Below are 22,867 nucleotides of genomic sequence, written 5' to 3'. Positions count from 1 at the left end.
TGGACCCTTCTTGCTGGATACGGCAGGGTGAGGGAGAGGATCGCTAAAACCAGATTGAATTTGTATAGTAGGAATAACAGGCATAGAGGGAGAGCTAGAAGAAGGAGTTTTGTTAGGGTCGATAGAGAGTCTGCGCTCTATAAGATGTATCTCTTTACTTATTATTGAGTCGGCCCGAAGAAGATAAGCGTCCAATGTCCCCGCAGAGCTATTGCGCGTCTCCATAATTATTGGACGAATAATGTTGTGATAAAAGTTCAAGAGTGTAACGGAAACAATTAAAGCAGACTGAATATAAGCCGAGGAGTACTCACAGAGTTGCTGCCTGACTAGAATACATGCAGTGTAATAGAAGTTTCTACCTGCATGGATGACCACGAGGGATAACAGCAAAGGTTAGAGACCTGGCTCAGCCCAGCCTCTGTCAGCCTAAGACGGCCTTACATGGTCCCGCCCTTGTCCCGGGCTTCTCCCGGCGCGTCCCGTGCGCGTCCTCGCGGGGAGGAGGGGCCAGTCACGGCTTTATAGCGCCTCCTGACGCATTCCGATGTCGCTGGCGGCTGCGTGGCCTGTCTGGAGGTTGCGGGGCTGCTGGTACTTGTGGTCCCGGTCAGGGGGAGGAGCAAAGCCCGGCCGGCACTGGAGCCTGGAGTGGAAGTGCTCGTGTGCCTCAGCGGTGCTCTGCTTGGCTTCGGGCTTTTACCCCCAAAGGGGATTGTTCCCCAGGGACTCTGCCCCAGTCACTGCTTTATAGCGCCTCCTGGAACGCTCCGATGTTGCTGGCGGCTGCGTCGCCTGTCTGGAGGCTGCGGCGCTGCTGGTACTTGTGGTCCCGGTCAGGGGGAGGAGCAAAGCCCAGCCGGCACTGGAGCCTGGAGTGGAAGTGCTCGTGTGCCTCAGCGGTGCTCTGCTCAGCTTCGCGCTTTTACCACCAAAGGTGATTGTTCCCCAGAGACTCGGCCCCAGTCACTGCTTTATAGCGCCTCCTGGCGCGCTCCGATGTCGCTGGCGGCTGCGTCGCCTGTCTGGAGGCTGCGGGGCTGCTGGTACTTGTGGTCCCGGTCAGGGGGAGGAGCAAAGCCCGGCCGGCACTGGAACCTGGAGTGGAAGTGCTCGTGTTCCTCAGCGGTGCTCTGCTCGGCTTCGCGCTTTTACCCCCAAAGGTGATTGTTCCCCAGGGACTCGGCCCCAGTCACTGCTTTATAGCGCCTCCTGGCGCGCTCCGATGTCGCTGGCGGCTGCGTCGCCTGTCTGGAGGCTGCGGGGCTGCTGGTACTTGTGGTCCCGTTCAGCGGGAGGAGCAAAGCCTGGCCGGCACTGAAGCCTGGAGTGGAAGTGCTCGTGTGCCTCAGCGGTGCTCTGCTCGGCTTCGCGCTTTTACCCCCAAAGGTGATTGTTCCCCAGGGACTCGGCCCCAGTCACTGCTTTATAGCGCCTCCTGGCGCGCTCCGATGTCGCTGGCGGCTGCGTCGCCTGTCTGGAGGCTGCGGGGCTGCTGGTACTTGTGGTCCCGGTCAGGGGGAGGAGCAAAGCCCGGCCGGCACTGGAGCCTGGAGTGGAAGTGCTCGTGTGCCTCAGCGGTGCTCTGCTCGGCTTCGCGCTTTTACCCCCAAAGGTGATTGTTCCCCTGGTGCCATTTCAATTGTAACCTATGCCTGAAAAAAACAATGTATACACGCATAAAGCATGCATGGATCAAATAAGTACTTGATACGTGTGCTTAGTGTATGTATAATAGACCCTCCAGGAATACAGAGTGTGTGTGGTACTGCAGCGCACAGCAGTCAGTTCGCAAAGTCTCTGTAAAACCATATGTACTTACTACCCCTTGTAGACAATGCAATATGAACACGGGAGTTGCTGGCCGCGAAGTAACAGCAGCCCCATCTTGGGATGAGTTTTCTTAAACAAAAATCATTCCAAGATTGCCGCCATTGTATGTGCATGTCTTGTGATGGCATTCTCAAGCAGTACTTAAATAAGAAAAAGAAGTTCACTGGAGCACAAAAAAAGCGAGTGGCTAGGCTCTCTGGTTTATCTAAAAGGAAAATTAAGACGGCAGTCGGAACCAGAGAAAGTTTGAGAGCTATGGACGAGCAAACATTGGAGGGAGGAGCATGGCTGTGGGAGGGAACAAGCAGGTGAGACCAATGAAAGATGTGCTCCCATGAAAACAATTCAAAATGAATTGAGGAGCATGGAGTGGTGGGAAACTAGTGAAGAGAATGAAGGAAGCAATATGCCTGGAGGAAAGGGCAGACAAAAATGTATAACAAACAAGCACACAAGAGAGAGGAAACATATGGGCACTCACACTGAGGGCTGAAAGAAAAAGATTTTTTTTATCTGATTGTAAGTAATGGAAGGATACAAATCATCTAATCAGAACCACTGTGAACCAGCTGTGCTACGAGGAAAGGACAAACACAAGAAAAGAAAGGAAAGCCAGAGAATAAGAGGCAAGGATATCATATTGACAAGAAAGCCAACCAATGATAGCCAAAGGCTTTCCCAAAGCCTACTCTAAGTATTGTTTCCAGCTGTCTATCAATGAGACCTAATAAGCGAACACATCTTTGTGTATGTTTAGGACTTACCTTAATCGAAAATAAGACTTGACCATTTTAAATATGCCTAATTTTATGGCTGGTCGAACTACACACATTGTTAGGAGCCCATCAATGCAGTAGTGCAAATTATTCTCCTGATTGTCACAACACCTTTGCGACATTTAAAAATACTAATTCTAACTTTCCATAAGTTAGCGAATTAGCTATTGTCAGACCCATAGCCGCTTTCCAAGGCAGCATTTTCGGGCACCAAGAAGAATTTAGGGGCATATTATCAAGCAGGGCGTTAAAATTATTGCCGCTTTAGCGGCAGAAAACTGCCGCTAAAGTGGCGATAATGGGCTTGATAATATGCCCGTGAGAATTCCAATAGAAGCCCATGTTGACACCAGAACATGGGTTTCTATTGGAATTCTCCAGGGCATATTATCAAGTCCATTATCGCCGCTTTAGCGGCAGTTTTCTGCCGCTAAACCGGCGATAATTTTAACGCTGTTTCTTGATAATATGCCCCTGAATAAGTTGTCACTTGCAAGTAGAACATGTAGTGAGAGCGCTAGCAGCGACTACAGTAGGAGAAGAAAGAGACTGTTGACATGTCCCAATAGACTATCCAGTGGTAGAACTACAGTTTATTTCTCAGCATTTTCTGAACTCTAAACATGTTCTACCTGATCCGATTTTCTGAGTGGGCTGAACATTAACACTAATGACAAACCAAAGGAGGGAGTGTATTAGGGTATGAGAGGGTTGAATCGAATTAGAACTCACTGTCTGCTGACCACTTTTTAATGTTTTAATTACATTCTTGTATTCATCCGTTTCCCGTTAGAATTTCCTACATCTCTTACCCTGGCCCAAACTGTTTCAGTATGAAATAGACCTCACAACCAAATGAGTGCGAAGTCAAATTCTGAGAAAGATTTGTGTTGGTGTAACTGGAGTTAGCCAAACAACGATGCCTTGAGACAAGTGGGACTTTGGGAAGAAAGTCTGAAGGGCAGTCAGAGTCCCTCGCAACATTGGCACCTAAACCAAAAAAGATTGCGGGGCATATTCTCAAGCCCCTATCGCCACAGGAACGTCACTTTTTTTTACGTTCCCGTGGTGATAGGGCCAGCACCCTACTCTCAAGGCAGCGTTAAGTGGCTTAACGCTGCCTTGAGAATAGGGCCCCTTTCACGCTAAACTTAGCGTGAAAGGGGGCGTGCAGTGGGTGTTGCGGTGGGCGTACCACCGCAACACCCATTGAATTTGATGCTGCCATCTATTATCAAGGGCGCCGATAATAGGTGGCAGCGTCGAACTTAAGACCAGAAAAATCCTGGTCTTAAGGTGGTGAAACGAGGAGAAATGCTTGATTTCTCCTCGTTTTTGCTATTTCCATGCGTGCTGCCTTGTGCAGCACACATGGCAAAAGCAAAATGCCATGGTTTGTGTATGTACAGGAAGGTGTCCCTTCCTGTACAGAAACAAACCTTTAAAAAAATGCTGTTTTGTAACTTATATGTGTGCTGCATGAAGCAGCACACATGTAAGTTACTAAACGGCATTTTAGGTTTGTTGGGCAAATCACTTAATCTCCCTGTGCCCATGGCCAGCGCCTGGATATCCTCACGGGTGATAACCCATGCTATATAAATCTACAAACTTTAACTCTATAATCTGGAGAGCAATTGCACACGTCTGGTAGATTTAGGAGTGCAACAACACGTTTATGGTGCTGCACATTTTTCTTAAGCCTGCAGCTTTACTAAGCATTTTGCAAAAACGTTTTTTTCTTTCAAGAAAAGGCACAAATGTGGTGTTTTTTCCACGTTTTTATGTAGTAGGGGCCTCATATTCCTAGTGCAGAAGAAAAAGGAAAGCAAACAATGAAGTATGAATTTACCATGGTAAGAATGATACATTTGCATGGGCGGATATTAGAACACCAGAGTCCCAGGGCACTGTGTGGAGGAAGACGGCTGCCATCTGAATGGCATCTCAGAGTTGAGTTCAGGCTCCCTCGCTGCAAACATACTTGCACCATACTGCAAGGTATTCGGCATTGCGGAAAGCATATGTTTTGTGCTGAAAGGGGTCTCTTCTCACTTTGCATATGAGCTGGGTGTGCAAAGTGAGAAAAGCAAGACGAAGTGAAAATATTTCTCTTCATCACACCTCCAGTGATTTGCCTCAAAACACATGGGTAGTTGCATGCACCACCCATGGAATGTATCCTTGATGCAAAGTAATGCAAGGCAGCTCTTCGCTCAGCTGTGCGTTACTTTGGGTCACAATCCAACTCAAATCGCGGTTTGTGTTGGATATTTTTTATTAATGGATTTTTCAATCCAATGCAAATCACGATTTGTGTTGGAATGTAAATTCCATTAATTGAAAAATTTCATAACCCAATGCAAAGGGTTTGTAAATCTGTGTCTTGATTGCTACCAAATAAGATGAATTTGCAGCATAGTAGGACTCATCCATACTCCTATCATATGGTCCACATATCAGCCCATAAGGAGCTTTACGACTGATTTGTAGAATATAAAATTAAAAATATATGATTTTGTATATGATTCTTTACAGCATAAATTAATACATTATTTCTTTGCATCCAGGCCTTAATTTTCTCCAGCAATACTCTTGCTTTTATCTTGGGCAACAGTGGGAATGTTGGCACCACTGGGCTCATAGGGGAAGCATATTATGCACACACACCTCTCGAAGTGATTTCAAGAGGGTTTCTTCTTTTAATTTTTATTCTTCCTTTCTGTCTATATCCTTGCCTCTTTTCACAGAGAACCATTTTATGTCTTTTTAGCATTTTTTGGCAATTGTCGGTGCACAACAGCGCCAAGGTCAAACACAATTTTTGAACAATACATGGATAACATGCCTGATACATTCAACTCTTGGCTGCCAATGAGCAAGACGAAGAACCTTGACACTCCTGATAGCAAAGTGCTCGGGCCTGAAGTGCTGCGCCTTTCAAAACATTTCCCAACTCTGTCACAGTGGGTAAAAGTGTCATATCAGGCTCAGTTTCGAGACATTCTGTGAATCCAATGAGCCCTTCAGCAGCTCGTTGATAGATGATGTCTTGAATACAAAAGACTCTACATGTAAGAAAGCTGAGGACACTTACATTTAAGTATTATTACTCAGACTGGCAGGCAATAACATCTGTCAATTAGCCTTCCTGAAGTTATCAGGATAGGCCACAGATAAGTGCACATAATAAGTGTTGGATATTATTATAATTTGTGTGGTATTTCCCTGGATTTTTGTCTTGGATGTTTTTTTTGGGCTTGATTACTCTGCACATTTTAATCCTGATAACTAGCAGTAAAGGGCTGTGGTCTCATTTGAAACTTTCTGAAATTGGTATATCTCAAATTGCCAGTTCATTTACTTAGAAGTCCCTAATATGTGGTAATATATATAACTAGGACTTGCAAATTAAATGCTATAAATTGCTGGACAAGACTCTGTAGCGCCCACTACAGTAGCCATTGTAAAGCATTTCTCCAGGCCTGCAACTGTAGCCTGGCTGAGCTGTTTTTAAATAGCCAGTTCAACCTGTCAAAATCACCCTTTTTATGTACCTAAACCTCTCATTTAAATATTTATGTCACCTCTAAGGTAGGCCTAATAGCCAAACAAGGCAGGATACATGGTATTTAGAAGTAGGACATGTAGAAATGAATGTATAAGATTAGACGACCCGGAGGGTGGGGGGAGGGAGGGATTTGTTTCTTGTTTTCATATATAGTTTTATGGCAACATAGTATTCACCAGGATCCAGTAATGTGTCTCATTAATGTATGATTGACATTGCAAATATGCCATATCTTAGAACACAGTGTATAGGTATTATTGTTATATGCTCCTGTGATGTATAACTGCTGCCATGATTTTACTGTGATTCTGGAAGTTAAAAACTGCAATAAATGTATATATATATATATAAATAAAAAGATGTCCTGAGAGGGAAAATGCCCCGAAAGCACTTTTTATTGTAGCAAGGTTAGCTGTACCTTAGGAAAACATTGGATTAAATTATAATACCTTATAATGATAATTTCAGGTTGGAAATGGCTAAAAACATAATTCAAGAACTTGTCTTAATAATTATTAAAAATCCAAATTTACAGTGAAATTAATTTTAGACTCACTATGTTGGAAAAGGTACTTTAAGAAAAGCTACCCTTCTCTGTCTAAACCTCTAGAGGTCTTTCTGCCACCTGACGGCTGATGGCTCCCCTGTGGTGAGATGTGGATTGCTCCTGGATAAGGACAAAGGGCTTGGGTGTGGGGACGTGCTAACATTCCCTTCGCAGGGTGGCCTTAGGGCTGTGCAAAATTCAAAGAGGCTTACCCTATCACAGGCAGTTTTCCCTGGCACCAGGTCTGTCCCCTTCCTTTGTTCCTCTAGTCAGCTTGGTTCCAAAGCCAGTGGGAGGAGTAGCTGTCCCTGAACTGGTTTGGAGTGACCAAGAGGGAGGGTTTTGCCATTAGTATAGCCACACCTCTAGGTGTGCACCAGGATCTCCGACTGTTGGATAGTTTTCAATAACACACAGAGGAAGTGCCATGAAATTGAGTAAGGTCACCTGGAAATTCGTACCTCATTGGCTATGGTGTGGCACATGTTTGCCCCACCCACAGACTGGCACATGCTTTCATGTGGCATCACCAGTACCCTACTAAAAATCCCTCTGAACCTCAGAAGACAGACTGCCCTGCTGTCTGAAGAACCTGCAGGAATACTCCTTGAAACCAGGACCCCAGAAGTAACTATACGGGTCAGTTGGCTGACCTCCTTTTGAGCTAAAGGGCTGCAACAATCTTCTAGAGACCTTCTCCTGCTTTCTAGATGACCAGACACAACTGGACGTGACCTGGTCCCATCATTTGGCTCTTCCCTCCCTAAATGAAAGCTTCACCTGACTCAATGTCAACAACCTTTGTTGGCAGCTTCCCCAGGTTAGGCACTTAATTGCATTATTCAATTGATCACTTCCCCGGAGTTGCTGCTGAGCAACACTAGATCAATGACTTCACCGTACTCAATGCCGAGGGGCATCTGAGCAATGCCAACAGCCTCCATCCACAGCTTCATTGAGCCTGATGCAAAGCAGCCTCCATTCGACTTTGAGACCTTATGCCGCGGCTCCCCAAAATCAAGCCCTTCCCCAGATCCAGTCAGCTGCCTGGCCCTACTATAGACTTTGCACCTCCATAACATTTCTAAGTGGGAAAGTAAATTTGTGTCCAGGATGAACCTGGTTCTTGTGTACAACACGTTACATCATGTTCAACCATAAATCTTACCCTTGTCTCGGTCCAGCGGGACCAGTTGCCCATGTTTTTCACTTTCTCTTTTTTAGTGCTATTTTTGAAATACAAACTTTAAAAGTTTATAACTCCATTTGTACTAATTGGATTTGTGCCATGTTGGTATCATTATAAATATTACATTTTTCTCTATCTTTTTTGTAACTGATTTGGGTTTTTTCTTGTGTTGTGTGTTCACATTATTATTCTTCGTCTAATGCATAAATATTGTACACATTACCACGAAGTTAAGCCTGCCTGTTTAGTGCCATAGCTACCAAAAAATAGCAAAACATAATCAAATTTCCTCTTTCCCTACTGTTCTTCTTTTCTTTTGTAATTGGGCTTCCATCCCAGCGACTCATAGAGTAGGGTGCACCCAGCTATGTCTGAACTGGGTACTTCAGAAGAGGTTGAAGGAACACCATGGGAAAATGGAGCTCTACTCTTCACCCTGTCCTTCAGGTGTGAGGCAACTCCAGCTGCTTAGGGCTTCCCTATTATCACTAGGGCTTGCCCTCGGGCTGGGAATGGGAGTACAGCCCATTTGCATACCAGGGGACAAGTAAGCTGGTAGGGCAGAATGCACCCTTTGTGGGTCTGTAAGGGCAGCAATATCCCACAAAGTCTGCACTCTGATTGGCTGGCCATCTCCCAGCATATCATCTAAGTTGCTGATCCATGTTATTTTCTCATAGCACAGGGAAACAAATCAGTGATGTTAAAGTAGACAAAGTGCAATGCAAATCAACTGCTTCAACTCCCCTGTTGCCAGTGGTACTTCATGCAAAGACAAATCTGCAGAGCATGCCCTCATTCATTTAGAGGTGCCGCTAGCCCTGCGGCCGTCTCTGTAGAGTGAAAGGAACCAGAGTCATGGTGGCTCTTTTTAATGGATAAAAAGTTTGGGTGACGGCCACAGCTGTTTTTTACGGCTATTCACGAAATGTGCAACTTTGTTTTTCAAAAATAAACTCCTAAAGTGCAAGTTTGAAAAGAAAGAACGAATGACCCCCACACCCTGAGAGTTATGTCTCAGGATCTGGGGTTCATTGTATTTTATTTCTTGTCCCTCATCACCACATTTTTCTTAGTGGTGACGGACAGGGAAAAACAACATTAGGCTGTCTAACCTAAATAGGGTGGACAGTGTAAAGTCCTTCCTTCGAGGAGCCATACTCCATCCAGCTGTCGGAGGAGGAATTGCATCGACAGAGCTGACAGAGACTCTGTTGACAGACTACTAAAAGTCTGTGGATCTCTCAATAAGGCAGGCATACTGTGAGTTTGGCAGACAGGGAACTTTGTTACATTTGTGATGGAGTACCCTATCCACCAAACTCTAAATCAGACCTTTGGTCCAACGTCCAGACATTACAGAGTGCAACATTATGGGTAGAGGCGAATTCAGATATTGTGAGACTGGGTTGATGTGGAGGTGGTCAATGTTATATTTAGTAGTGTCAAGGAACAACCTTGCTGTTGGCTTTCTAGAGTCGTTTTTGGCATTTATAGTGCTTATATAATGCCCATGGTTCAGGAGGAGGAAGCACTGTGAAGATAATAATACCACACTATTCCAGTAGACAAGACCTATTTATGTGCTAGGGTAATCTAGGCTGTGGCGTCTAGGCTTACTTTGTAAGGAAACTCAACTGTGTGTGTCACTGCACAAAACCAAACAGAGGACATTAATGAGTATATAACATTTGTAGATCAGAAATGTGCAAATGAATTCGACTCATCTCCCTCCACACATGACGTAATAGCTAAGATACAATCATAAAACAACCTCCTTATAGCGATCACATAGGGAGCTGCACTTATCTTTACATAGATATGGTTTAACGAGTACAATGCCGGCACACTCTTCGGATTTGTCTAAAATGGCTGACACTGCTGAAATATTAGAGTGAGTATAATTTTAGCAAATTGTAAAACATGAAACAGACTATCAGTGACTAATTTAACCCGATTAACCTGATTTCAAATTCTCAGATGATTATAGCCAGGAATAACAGACTTTGATAAAATCCAAACTTCCTTGGGAGAAATAATAATCCAACCAATCCAGAAGTGAATGTCAAGGAAATCTTTAATTAGTCATGTGGAGGATAATTACATTATATTGAAGTTTTTATTAGAAACAAATTGGCGGGTTTTTAATCCTAAAAGCAGAAACCGATAACAAACATAATATCTTTTGGTATTACAAAGTCAGTTATTAGAACGCCACCAAGAGAAAATATGGGTACAATTCTAATATATCTGTAGAATGGTTAGGGCAATTGTTACAACTGGAAAGGAGGTGCAAAGTGCCTTAACAGATACTGTCAAAATTGGCATTAGAGGCAAGAAATTTTCAGGCATTTGTTAGTCATTTCCTTTCAAGAGAAAGATTAATGAGTTCACAAAACCTAAATTCCGCAGCATTACTGAAACGCGTTCCATATGTACTAGACCTGGATCCCTTGAGGGTCTTTTGAGACAAGATGGCGTTTAAAGATGTTTTACCAGGCTGTCAGTGTTTGGGGAGAAATGTAACTTTGCAGGATCAGTCTAGTCTGAAGGATATTCCTGAAGGACTGATTCAATATTTGGACACTATATATGAGATGGACAAATTGATGAAAAATTGTCCTGGAGACAGCTGGTGAAAAGTGGAATTACACTTTTATGATAATAGCATGCTAACAAGGGAGCCCTAGGGCAGAGAAAGGGTTGTCGATTGTAGCAGTGTAGAGAAAAGGTTTCCTATGGAGTTTGTGTTTAAATATTTAAATTATAAAATATAAATAAGCTGAACTCAAAGAATTATTCACTGGAGTTCATGGCAGCGAGAAGTAGGAGAATGTAAACTGGGTGGATGTATTCAAAACAGCAATGGGCCGGTTGAATGAGAAAATAGTTGTATCATACAGTGTAAAATGTGTTTTAAATTCAATACAGGAACCAACTGATTTTATCTGATCAAATGACAAAAGTGTCTTGTAAACCAACCACAAGAGAACAATTTAGGATGTACTATGAAACATATTTTAAAACCTGTCACTGACATGGCAACTAGTCTTCATGCCTCCCATATCATGAGGATTGCAATGTTCATGAACAATGACTTTGCCTTTCTTAATGTTAGATATATAACAAGGGTCGAAGATTGGCTATAGCTTCACTACAAAATAAATCAAGAACTTTGATTGTCTGTTCTTCTGCCATTCAAATAGTGATGATGCTAGCTGGCAGGAGAAACTTTCCCATGACTAAGTCAAAAAAAGTATTACATCCAAGGGCTGTCAATTTATTGCATGCATGCATATACATAGATCTATTGATTAATAGTACTTGCTTCAAATGTATTAATGGAGATAGCAAACCTGATGGGAAGTTACTTGATGCACGAACCATTACTAAAGGGCTTATTTTAGAAGCAGATTAACACATTTGAATAAAGGACTAGAAGAGTAAATTGATATTGCAGATTGTTTTAATATTAATTTGGTTAAATGTACAATACAGTATTATTAACTTATTGTTGGACATGGCCCCGTCGTAGGGTTATCCCCAGACTTTTTGCCTTCACCCACCTGTTTTCTGTTGACTATTAGGACTCTGCGCACTTTACCACTGCTAACCAGTTCTAAAGTGCTTGTGCTCTCCTCTTTAAACATGATAGAATTGATTTCCACCCAACTGGCATAGTTAAATTACTTGTAGGTCCTTAGTATAGTGGTACTACATGTACCCCATTACAGTAAAATAAATGCTACTGGTGGGCATGCAGCACTGATTTTGTCACTCACTTAAGTAGTCCTTTAAACATGTCTCAGGCCTGCCATTGCTGTCTGTATGCGCAATTTTAAACTGCCAAATCGACCTAGCAAAATAAAAGTTTTGCCAGGTTCAAACCTTACTTATTATTACATATAAGTCACCCCTAGGGTAGAGCCTACAGAGCCCAGAGGGCACGATGCAGTGTATTTAGAAAGTGGGACATATACCTTTAAGGTTTACATGTCCTGGTAGTGAAAAACACCTAAACCCATTTTCACAACTGCAATACCTACCTCTCCCTTAGGATAACACTGAAGTTACATGATTACATTGAATACACTCTAACTTCCAATAGAGAAAAGTAGACAGGTTGAGTTTAGTGTCTTAAGATTTGTAATAAATTAAAAACACTCCTTAATAGTAAAGTCTGATTATTAATCACAATTCTGAAAATGCTACTTTTAGAAAGTTGGCGTTTTCTTGTTCTAATCAATTGGTGCTTCCTGGGTCACATGAATCAGTGTAGCTTGCAGTTAGTATTCGTGCATTGCTCCCAGACAGTAAGACAAAGGGAAAATTGGAGTTGGCAGGCTGGGCCACTCTGAGTTAACGAGAGGGAGGAGCTGTCACCTACCACATTTGCACATCACACAGGCCTGCCTGAGCACTCTCACAAAGGGTTTGTCATCAGTCTGTTGTGCCCAAGACAAGCTCTGGCCCAGAAAAGGGAGGTAGAAACCTCTAGAAGCTTCTTCCTCTTCAAAGTGGGCACCACGTATGCGTGTTGGACCCTTAGACCCAACTCTTCATTATACTTCTGGACCTGAATATTCTGCCAGGAAGAAGTACTGCTGTGTTGGTGAAAGTACTGGCAGTCTGCTGGGCTGCTGCTCTGCTAGACTGCTCTGCTGGCCTGCTGCCAGCTTGCCTGGGTGAGAAGGATGGGACCTGCATCTATTGAACCCAGGACCCCAGAGTGACTTCAAAGGCTAGTTGGCAGGCCTCCTGACTAAAACCCTAGGGACAGCAGATTCTAACAACAAACTCAGCACCTGTATTTTGCCATCTGTGAGTCCTACCCAGCCTAGTGGTGCCACCCCAGCCCTGGACTCTAGGAAGCGGGTCTGAGGGTGCTCTGCCAGCCCATCTGTGGACCCAGAAGGATAAATGCATCTCCTCTGCTGCACGGCCCACTCCCAAGGAGAACTGGCGCATAGTCTCTGCTGTGTGGACTTTCCCAGTGAAAATATTTGCATCACCTTACACAGCTCCCAGCCAGATCTGAACTGCCACTGGGCAATGCATCCTCAATGTAAGCCCTCACATTACAAGCTTCTCATCCACAGCAGCCTCAACAAAAACTCTGCCTCCAAGCCCCACAGCTTCTTCAGAACCAGCTGGTGCATGACGCATCCTTGATGCAGGACTTTGCTCATATCACAGCCGCACAACTCTTCAGAACTGATGCTGTGTGATGCATCTAGAACCTGAAGCTCGCATCGCCTTGGGTGCACGTTGCATCCTTGACATGGGACTCCACAACTCTATGCAACCAGGATTTACAGCTTTCTTGTTCTCCAGACCAAACAGGGTCCCTGTAGCCAGCCCATGCTCCCTTGTGAGTGGCCAAACTTGTGACTTTGTCCTGGTCTAGCTTGACCAGATATCCACAGTTTTTGCTTTTGAGATTTTTGGCATGATTTTTACTTAAATGTTTATAACTACATATCTCCAGTTGCACTCATTGGGGTTTTGTCATTTTGGTCTTGTTTTATTCATTTAAATTTACGGTATATTTCTAAATTGATGTCAGATTTTAATGTGTTGTGTTTTCACTTTATTACTGTGTGAAGTGCTGCATAAATACTTTACACCTTGCCTCTAAATTAAGCCTGACTTCTCTGTGCCAGGCTACTGAAGGGTTGAGCAGAGGTTAATTTGGGGTTCTCTTGAGACTTCTCTCATACAAGGATTGTGGTTGCTGCTTGAGTAAGATTTCACCCCCCTCAATCACTAGCCCAATTGTTTGACTTATGATTTCTGATGTGCCCAAAAAACCATGAAATCGTATAGATGTGGAGTAAAGAACTTGGTACTTTTTATCATATTATGTAATCTATCATACTCTGCTTCATAAAGCATTTTACTCGTACTTAAATAATCCAATGTAATCTAACTAATGTTTCAAAATGTTCTTGATCTGAGAGAAAGAGTTTTTTGCTTCATACGTAAACGGGATACTCCTAGCTAGGGGTGGGCGGAATTTGCATAATCACGTTACGCAAATCTCCGCGAAACGGTAAAAAATCTCCGCGAACGCGCAGAAATTCCGCGAACACGCGGAATTGCTTGTTCGCGATGGTTTTTTCCTGTTCACAATCGCTGTTTGCGTGCTCGGGGAGAAATATCTCGCGGACACGCATTTTGAGAATGCGAACAAGCAAAAATTTCGCGAAGTCGCGGAAAGCGGAATTTTGGGCAATTTCGCGTTCTCCGCAGAACGCGAAATTGCCCAAATTCCGCAAATTCCGCGAACGGAACGGAATTTACCGCCCAGGCCTACTCCTAGCTGTATTACTACTGGGAATGTATCTTTGCATATTTATCCATTTATCCTACACTCTTGAAACATAGTTCATTCTTAGATTCTGGCTGATAGATTAGCAGTTCCCCCAGTAACCAGGAAAAACAATCAAGAACTGATATTGCTGTTGGATATGGCTAAAAGAGGAGAAATAAAAAGACTGTGCCCACGGCAATGGAAGGACATAACAAATTAGTGGCAAAGAGCATGTAAAGTGTCATGGATGGAAAGCAGGGCATACAAGTTTTAGAAACAGCCTCACAAATATTTTTTGTAAATAAACTGTTTCTGTCAGTATGTAGCGCGTCAAATGGAATGAATTGTGCACTGATTTCTGTGTATTGAAATTTAAATTGTGCTAATTAAAAATAGAATGAGACATTTTCTCTAACTTGAATTGACTTTGTACCTTTAGTGATTGAGTGTCAAGAGAGGACGAATAATATCACTTCCACTGGGATACGATGCTTACAGTGACATTCCTCTAAGCACCCATCAGCTCTGAAAGCAAATTGCTAGCCTGGTGCTTCTTTTGCCTTTCATTTTACAAAAGTCTAAGGATATGCTTCTGAGGTGATTGTAGAGAAGATCACATGACCGCATCTATGGGCTCTAACTATGGCAAATTACTGCTTGAAGAGATGTCAATGAGTGAATGAGTGAGTGATAGGGTTGCCATTTTTAGTCGTGGGCTTCAACCTATCAGTCATTGCGTTACAGGCGTTGTGATTCCATTTCATCTCAGGTAAACAAATCTATTAAAGTTCTAGATGTTGATGGTGTGTGGAATGGAAGCTGTATTGGAGTGTGTTTTCCCGGATGACATTGAGTCCTGCAGAGTGGATTAATGAGTAAGATCAGGCTCGGAGGACTAGTGGGAGGCTGGATCCTGTGGTTACACTACTGATGTAGCGCTTAAAAGGTTGAAAATCGTAGGGGTGCGTTATATTCACTGTTAGTCGGCACCCGCATATAATCAAATGTGTACTCAGGTATTTTGTGTGCAATGTATTAAAGAATTGTATAATCTATATCGATTTCAATAGAAGTGTTAGCTATGTACAAGCATATTGTGAATGTATTAGAGAAATGCATAGAGTTTAGTCATTTGAGCAATGTGATGTTAAAAACGTGTAGTTTAGAATTCGTGTCTGTAGACTGTTTAGTTGACCACACATGAAAGAAAGACGTAAATGTCAATACTGTGATTTAGACATGCTTGTGTAACCGAAGTAGATGCCAGAATTCGCATATATCGTTGAGGCGAAAGGCCTGGTATTTTCTTATGTTAGCCAAGGGCAATAGGCCAAAAAGGATTTATTCCAGTAGAGGTTTTAGGCTGTAGTAAATTGCAAGTTAAAAGATGTGAAGTATGTCTGCCTTGCATGATCTCACCCCAGGTGCAAGGACAGTTGCTCGTTAGCAGAGAAGCTCTTTGTTCATGAATTGACTTATGTAGTAAAAGCCAGACATGGGAGTGCATTGGAATGTGCCAATCGTAACTCCTAGTGCGGATGGCATCTGGGACTCAAGGCCAAGCGATGGACGATGGAACTGGACAGCGCTCTGTGGAAAATTACTGAAAGCCGACCCCGCAGAAGAGGAGGTGCAAAGGGCGTGTTCTGAGACTTGGGGTTCTGTATTAGGGAAAGCGCCCCGAGGGTGGACAGCAGATCAGAGCAGCCCAGAGCAGAGAACGGCTAGGCGAAGAGATAGCGGGGGCAACCTAGATCAAGCTCTCTAAGTGAAGACTTCTTAGGAAGTTTCACTCTGACACCTTTCCGACTGAGGGTCTCAAGGGATTGCTAAGTAGGGATGTCATCTAGTACAGAGTAGGGACAGAGATGGTATGGTCCAGTGTCCCTAATATCGACATTGGCTTGGTAGTTTTCTACCTCATGCTTTTAGAGATTGTGCTTTTAGTTATTTTCAGCCGTATGCGGATTCTTCGTAGAGTAGCATTTGTGTTAGTGCCTATGTACTTGCTGTGCCTCGTATTGAGGACTTTGTATCTTCAAATCTTTATGCTGATAATAAAAGCCAGAGAGCCAAGAGATTAAGTCTCGAGTCCTTAATTATGACAAATTGCGGACAGCATTTTTGATAATTGTGTTTATTCCCTCCACGCTATTGGGCAAGTAAAAAGTTCCATCCGACCAGAGTGGGTTCTAGTAGATAATTGCGAGATACTAAAATGGGCCGGAGCAGTTGGTAGCAGAGACGGATGGTTACTTCCAATAGCGAGGGACGATTAGATTAGATAAGGATAAGTGATCCTTGAGGCCCAAAAGACGATAAGTGATGGTGAATCATCAGATGGCGAGTAGCAGACGGCAGCAGATGAGCATCGACGGCGAGTAGCAGTGCGGCAGGAAGCAGCAGTTCCAGGAGTGAGTATGAAAATGAGATGTTGTAGATTGCGGTGTTGATTTGTTGTGTGATGTCTTGCGGAGTTGATGTATATGTCGTGTGATTGTGAGATCAGGCTGTGAGCGCGCGCAGCCCGGGAGTTGTGGTGTAGAAGACACCTGAGATAGATTTTGTTGACCACCCAAAGGAGATCGTGAGGTACCATCGATCACCTGGACCGAGATAGGGGGAGCGAACGTGTGTGTGTATGGCAACTTAACGCTGGTCGTGGGTTGTTGTGTGTGGATCGGAGTGTTAGTAACCTATCAGTGGCGATCTGTCTGGCCGGACGGGGGCAGACGGGCGCCAATCGAGGTCAACAAGGTCAAGAGACTGTGGACGAACAGTCAGAGGCTGTGGACGGACAGCTAGAGAAGTAACTTAATCGGTTATTTCAGTGTGTGAAAGGGACGAGAGTAGGCGTGAAACGTGTTTGGGGAAGGGAACTGCTGCGAACGGAGGAAGGTGACATCAGAGAGTGCCGCGCTGTGATAGGCCGGTTGGTGTGAGTCGCGCTGTTATTGGAGGATTTAAGAACAAGAAGTAAACAGAGCGCGAGATCGAATTCATTCGTCATGAAGTGTCTTAGGGTTTTGCGAGAATTGTGTAGAGGCGATAAACATGTGGTTGTGCGAGAGGGAGAAGAAGCCCCTCCCGAGGACACCCCAGCACATTACATGGCAAAGAATGTGGGGTTACATACTATAGTTTGGATTGAGAATTGGCACAAGATTACACAAGGTGAATGGGAACTAGCTTTCCCGAGGTATGGCTCATTTAGACTAGCGGTGCTGTACCAGCTGAAGTCGGTGATGGGGTCCTTAAGACCCTTGCCAAGACCGGCACAGTTCGAAGCATTACATGCGTGGATTAGAGCAGCGCACGATAAGGAAAAGGGAAGAAGTCAGGAAAGGATGAGAAAGTCGATCAGGGCATTTCAGGATGCCAAGTGGGACGCAGCGGAGAAAAGATGGAGAGTGCAGACAATTGAGGAAGAGAAACTGTATCCCTTATTAATAGACTCGACGGGGATAAGGCATGTGAAAGAACAGGAGGAAGAGAGTGACTCCGATGACGGAGTATTGCAGAGATTGTTAGACGAAAGACCACCTCCTTATAATCCAGATGAAGCAGACGATAGGTGGGGTGAGAGAGGGGAAACTAGAAGAGTAACAATGCAACCCGAGACTCGAGTGGAAGGGTTGGTTTCGTTTGGAACGGAGAGTTCACGGAGTCAGTCTGAGGCTAGTGGGAGGATTGAGAGAGAGATGAGGTTACCGGATGCATTGAGGGTACCGGTCACCATTGGACCAATTGTGTCAATATACAGTCCGGAATCGGAGGAAAGCGAGAGGTCTGAACCAGTGGCAGAAAGAACGAGAAGAGAAAGCGAGGAAAATGGGTTGGAAGGGGCAATGGCCCGACCTCCAAGCCCTGTACAATGGAGTACACCATTGGTAGCGGTGTCAGACACATCTAGGGGCGAAGAGGAACAGAGACCGGTGAGACCGAGAAATCTGATGGAATCGAGATCAGATTTAAGGTCATGGGTACCGTCAGAGAGGCATCTAAACCCGAATGTGGTCCAATCGGAGAGAGTTCGGGATAACTTTAGGGGTTATTCTGCTCCTATAGAAACACCAGAAGTGAGGAGAGAGAAGGAACCAGAATGTGAATATGACGAGAGACGTGGAGCAAGTTGTCAGGTGTTGAAAGGAGCCTTGAAGGCAGGCATGATAGACATAGTAAGGCTCAAGGCAGAGGTAGACGAAATTATATATGGAAGTCTACCTCTTGAGAGAATAGTATCCTACAGTCCGGATGAACTGTTTTTTGTAGCGAAAGATGTGACTCGGAAAGCACGAATGGCACACGAGAAATTGAGGGGATTGGCGAAGGAATATGAGGTGGATTTAACCAAGACTAGGGTGTTGCAAGGAAGTCATAGGATGCACTATACCGAGCGGGAGCTGGAGGAGAAGAGGGTTGTTGGATTGAGGTCACATGCCAGAGAACTGGTTCTAGCCATGCGGCCATGGCTGATGCTTGAAAAATGGGAGGAGAAATGGTCAAAGAAAAAGACCTCTAAGGGAGCGGAAGGAGGAACTCCGGGTGAGGGGTTGTTACTAGCAAAGACCTTTCCCCTGAGGGAAGTGACGAATGGAGGATATGTGCATGTACCATGGAGCAGGGGGGATTTGGCATCATTTACGAATGATTTTCCCAGGCTCAGGGAGAAGCCTGCAGAGTGGTACAAGCAGGTTGAGCGTTTTGTTAAGATTTCAAAGGTATTGTGGATAGACCTAAATACCTTATTCGATATTGTGGTTCCGGGAGATCTGTGGAACGCATGTAAGGTTGCTGTTGATTGGCCGGACTATGAGCCTGAGAGGAATATGATTACAAATGGTCCGTCGCCAGCAGTGATGAGGCTGTATGAGAAAGTAATTACCTGGTTGAAATCGAAGGTTTCACCCCAAGACATTGATTGGGTGAAAATAGACAGGACGGTGCAGGAGCCAAAGGAGACAGTACATGAATTTTATGAGAGGCTCTTGAAGGCCTTCAAGCAGTACAGTGGTCTAGACGAGTTAGAGACGAAAGATATGGGACAGTTTGTGTCTAAGTTTGTACTGGGTTTGAAGCCCGAGGTTAGTCTTATGATACAGCAGCATTTGATCTGTTGGCAGAATAAGCCCGTAGATGAAATCTTGCGGTACGCCAGGTACTGCACGGATGAGATTGAGTCGAAGCACAAGAAGATGAAAGATAACCTATTGCTCATTCAGATGCAAGCTGCTCAGGGACCGCCGAATGGGGGTCCAGTGGTAAGGAGACAGGGAAACTACCAGACAGGGAATCAGAACGTGCAGGGTCAGAGAAGGCCGAGGCCTGTAGACCCTAGGACAGGCATAGATGTAGCAATACTGAAAAAGACGACTGCTTGTCACCAGTGTCACCAGGTGGGACACTGGAGGCGCGAGTGTCCCTTAAACCCTTATAATCAGCCACAGATGGAGGGGGGAATAGTTCAGGTCCCTGGGGGGGAACAGGTACAGACGGTGACTGTACCAAGAATGATGCAAGGGGGGACCGGCATCCCGCAAGTGCAGATTCCCCAGCCACCCAGGATACAGAATATACAGCAGGGAGCTCGAACTTATTTGCAGATGCCCATGTTTGAAGTAAGCGAAGAGAAGGATATGGACTTACTGGCTCGGTTGAGTTTAGGCCAAGAGGATGACTGCCTACTTAGGGCCATTTTAGAAGTAGATCAGAGAGGACCCTTTGTGGAAGCAGAACTTGATGGACACCCTACTACCTTTTTGGTTGATACGGGGGCTACCAGGTCAACTATAAGATCAGCGGTAGTTCCGGGGGTAGCCCTTTCTGGAGAAAGCATACAAGTGGTTGGAGTGGCGAACAAGAGGCTAGTTAGCCCCTTGACAGAGCCGATTCCAGTCAGGATAGGAAACTTTAGGGATCGACATCAGTTCGTGGTGTGCGATTCTAGTCCTGTTTGTTTGTTGGGAAGAGACTTATTGTGCAAGCTCAATTGCACAATCTACTGTACCCCGAAGGGAGTAGAGGTGCAGACAAGGGATGATGATGCGACCTTTAAGGTTGCAAACCAGCGGGTGTGCGTGGAAATGTACCCAGCTTTGACAGTGGAGGAGCTTCCACATGACTTGAGGGAGTCAGTATCGACCGACGTGTGGGACTTAAGTGGAGAGGAGATTATCTTAGTCAGGGGAGTGGAACCGGTCAAGATACAGGTTAAGCCGAACGCGGAATTCCCGAGAACACCTCAGTACAAATTATCCCCTGAAACGATTGCTGGGATTAAACCTGTGATCGAGTCTATGATTAGGCAGGGAATACTGGTGGAAATCATGGGTAGTCCATGTAATTCGCCCATTATGGGGCTGCAGAAACCAAGTGGGAAGTTCAGGATAGTGCAAGACCTGCGGAAAATAAACGACATAGTCGTTCCATGTTGTCCAGTGGTACCGAATCCATCTGTGATACTGTTTCAGATCCCATGTGAAGCTGAATGGTTCACAGTGATTGACTTGTGTCAGGCATTCTTCTCGATTCCTCTACATGAAGAGAGCAGATTTCTTTTTGCATTTAGACTAGAAAATCGTGTATTAACGTGGTGTCGTTTCCCGCAGGGGTATACGGAGAGTCCATCGATTTCTAATCAGCTCCTAAAGAAGCATCTTGAAAGTCTTGTGTTGCCACAAAACTCTGTTTTAGTGCAATACATTGATGATCTGCTCGTTGCGTCGGAAACCGAAGACGCTTGCAGAACCGATACCATTGCGCTGTTGAATTTCCTGGGAGAGAATGGTCACAAGGTGTCCCCAAACAAGCTGCAATACTGTTTACCTGAGGTACAGTATTTGGGGCACAGAATCGAGAAGGGTAAAAGGAAGGTGTCTCCAGATCGCATTGATGCGATTCTGAGAATGCCAGTTCCCTCGACGCAGAGGGAAGTTAGAATGTTTTTGGGAATGGTGGGTTATTGCCGCCAGTGGATCCCAAACTTTTCCTTTGAAGCGAAGCCTTTACAGCGGCTGACGCGAAAGGATGTAAGTGATCCGGTACCATGGGACGACGACTGTTTGAAATCATTTCTGAGGCTGAGAGAAGCCTTATGTAGCGCTCCTGCGTTGGGAATGCCGGATTACAACAAGGCATTTGCATTATTCTGCTGCGAAAGAGAAGGTTGCGCATTAGCAGTGTTAACCCAGAATCATGGAGGTGTCCGTAGACCAGTTGCCTATTTCTCAGCTACTCTAGATCCAGTAGCTTCTGCATTGCCCGGATGTCTCAGATCCGTTGCGGCAACAGGTGTCAGCATCGAGAGATGTGAGAGCATTGTGATGGGTCATCCGCTTACTGTACATGTGCCCCATTCTGTTGAATTGTTGATGACTAGGACTAAAACACAGCACCTCACGAATAATAGGCTGACTCGTTATGAGCAAGTCATTCTTGCAGCCGATAACGTGGTATTGAAGAGGTGTGCTGTTTTAAATCCTGCTACATTGTTACCTGTTCCAAATATAGATGATAATGAAGATTGTGAGGACCATGATTGTCTCGACGTTACTGAACTATGCACCAAACCAAGACCTGACATTGTCGATGAACCGCTCCCAGTGTCAGATGAGATTTTCTTTGTGGACGGTTCATGTTTAAGGGACAGTGTCGGTCGATTGAGAGCAGCGTTTGCTGTGTGTACCATCACAGGGGTGGTTGAAGCTGCTTGTTTAGAAGGAGTACACTCCGCGCAGGTGGCTGAGCTCATTGCCTTGACTCGTGCCTGCTTGGCAGCTGATAAGATCCCTGTAACTATTTACACGGACAGCCAGTATGGATTTCCGTGGTGAGGTGTGGCTCACTGGTTAGAGGCGGCAGATCCGCAAGCAGAGAATCGGCCAGGGACCAGGGTTCAATTCCCGACGCGGTAGGGTTGTGGACCAGGGTCAAAACGGACTCGATAATTCTCGCCTCGGTACCTACTCTAACCAGGAACACACTCGGCAACTCTGGGCATTAGCTTGCCTCATCTCCACAACGGCCCCCCACATTCGCCGGGGATGCCTGGTTTCACCTTGGAGATACCCAGGAGGGACCATCTCACAGGGATAGCCAGGACGGGTTCCCCAGCGGTCTACAGCGCCACGACGCCTCAGGGCAGCAGTGCGCTTTACAAGACACATACATTTACATTTACATTTGGTGTGGTTCATGACTTCGGACAGCTATGGTCCCAGAGAGGGTTTATGACGTCTTCAGGTTCACCCATAAGAAATGGTGACCATGTACGGAAATTGCTCGAAGCATTACAAGGTCCTGATGAAATTGCCGTTGTTAAATGTGCGTTACAACAAACAAATGATGGACGGAATGCTGACAATGCAGACATTCTCCCCCAGTCAAGAGATCTGGGTTAAATCCATCGTTCTTTTGCCCACTACGCCACCCCAGTTCAGACATGGCCATATGCAAATCAGTCTTGACCCTGTGCCTCATGTGAACAGTCCAGCCCGAACTGCCAAGCCATGTCTTCCCTGGACCAGAATCAAGCATCCTAGGACCGGTTTCTGGCTATCAGCCGTCATCAGCCAGGATAGCTTGACTCCAGTGGCGTAGTGAGCATGGGTCCCACGTCTGGGAATACCCATCCCACTTA

The sequence above is a fragment of the Triturus cristatus genome, chromosome 4_2 (assembly GCF_964204655.1).
Source record: "Triturus cristatus chromosome 4_2, aTriCri1.1, whole genome shotgun sequence".
NCBI classification, from domain to species: Eukaryota; Metazoa; Chordata; class Amphibia; order Caudata; family Salamandridae; genus Triturus; species Triturus cristatus.
This window is presented reverse-complemented; position numbering follows the sequence as displayed.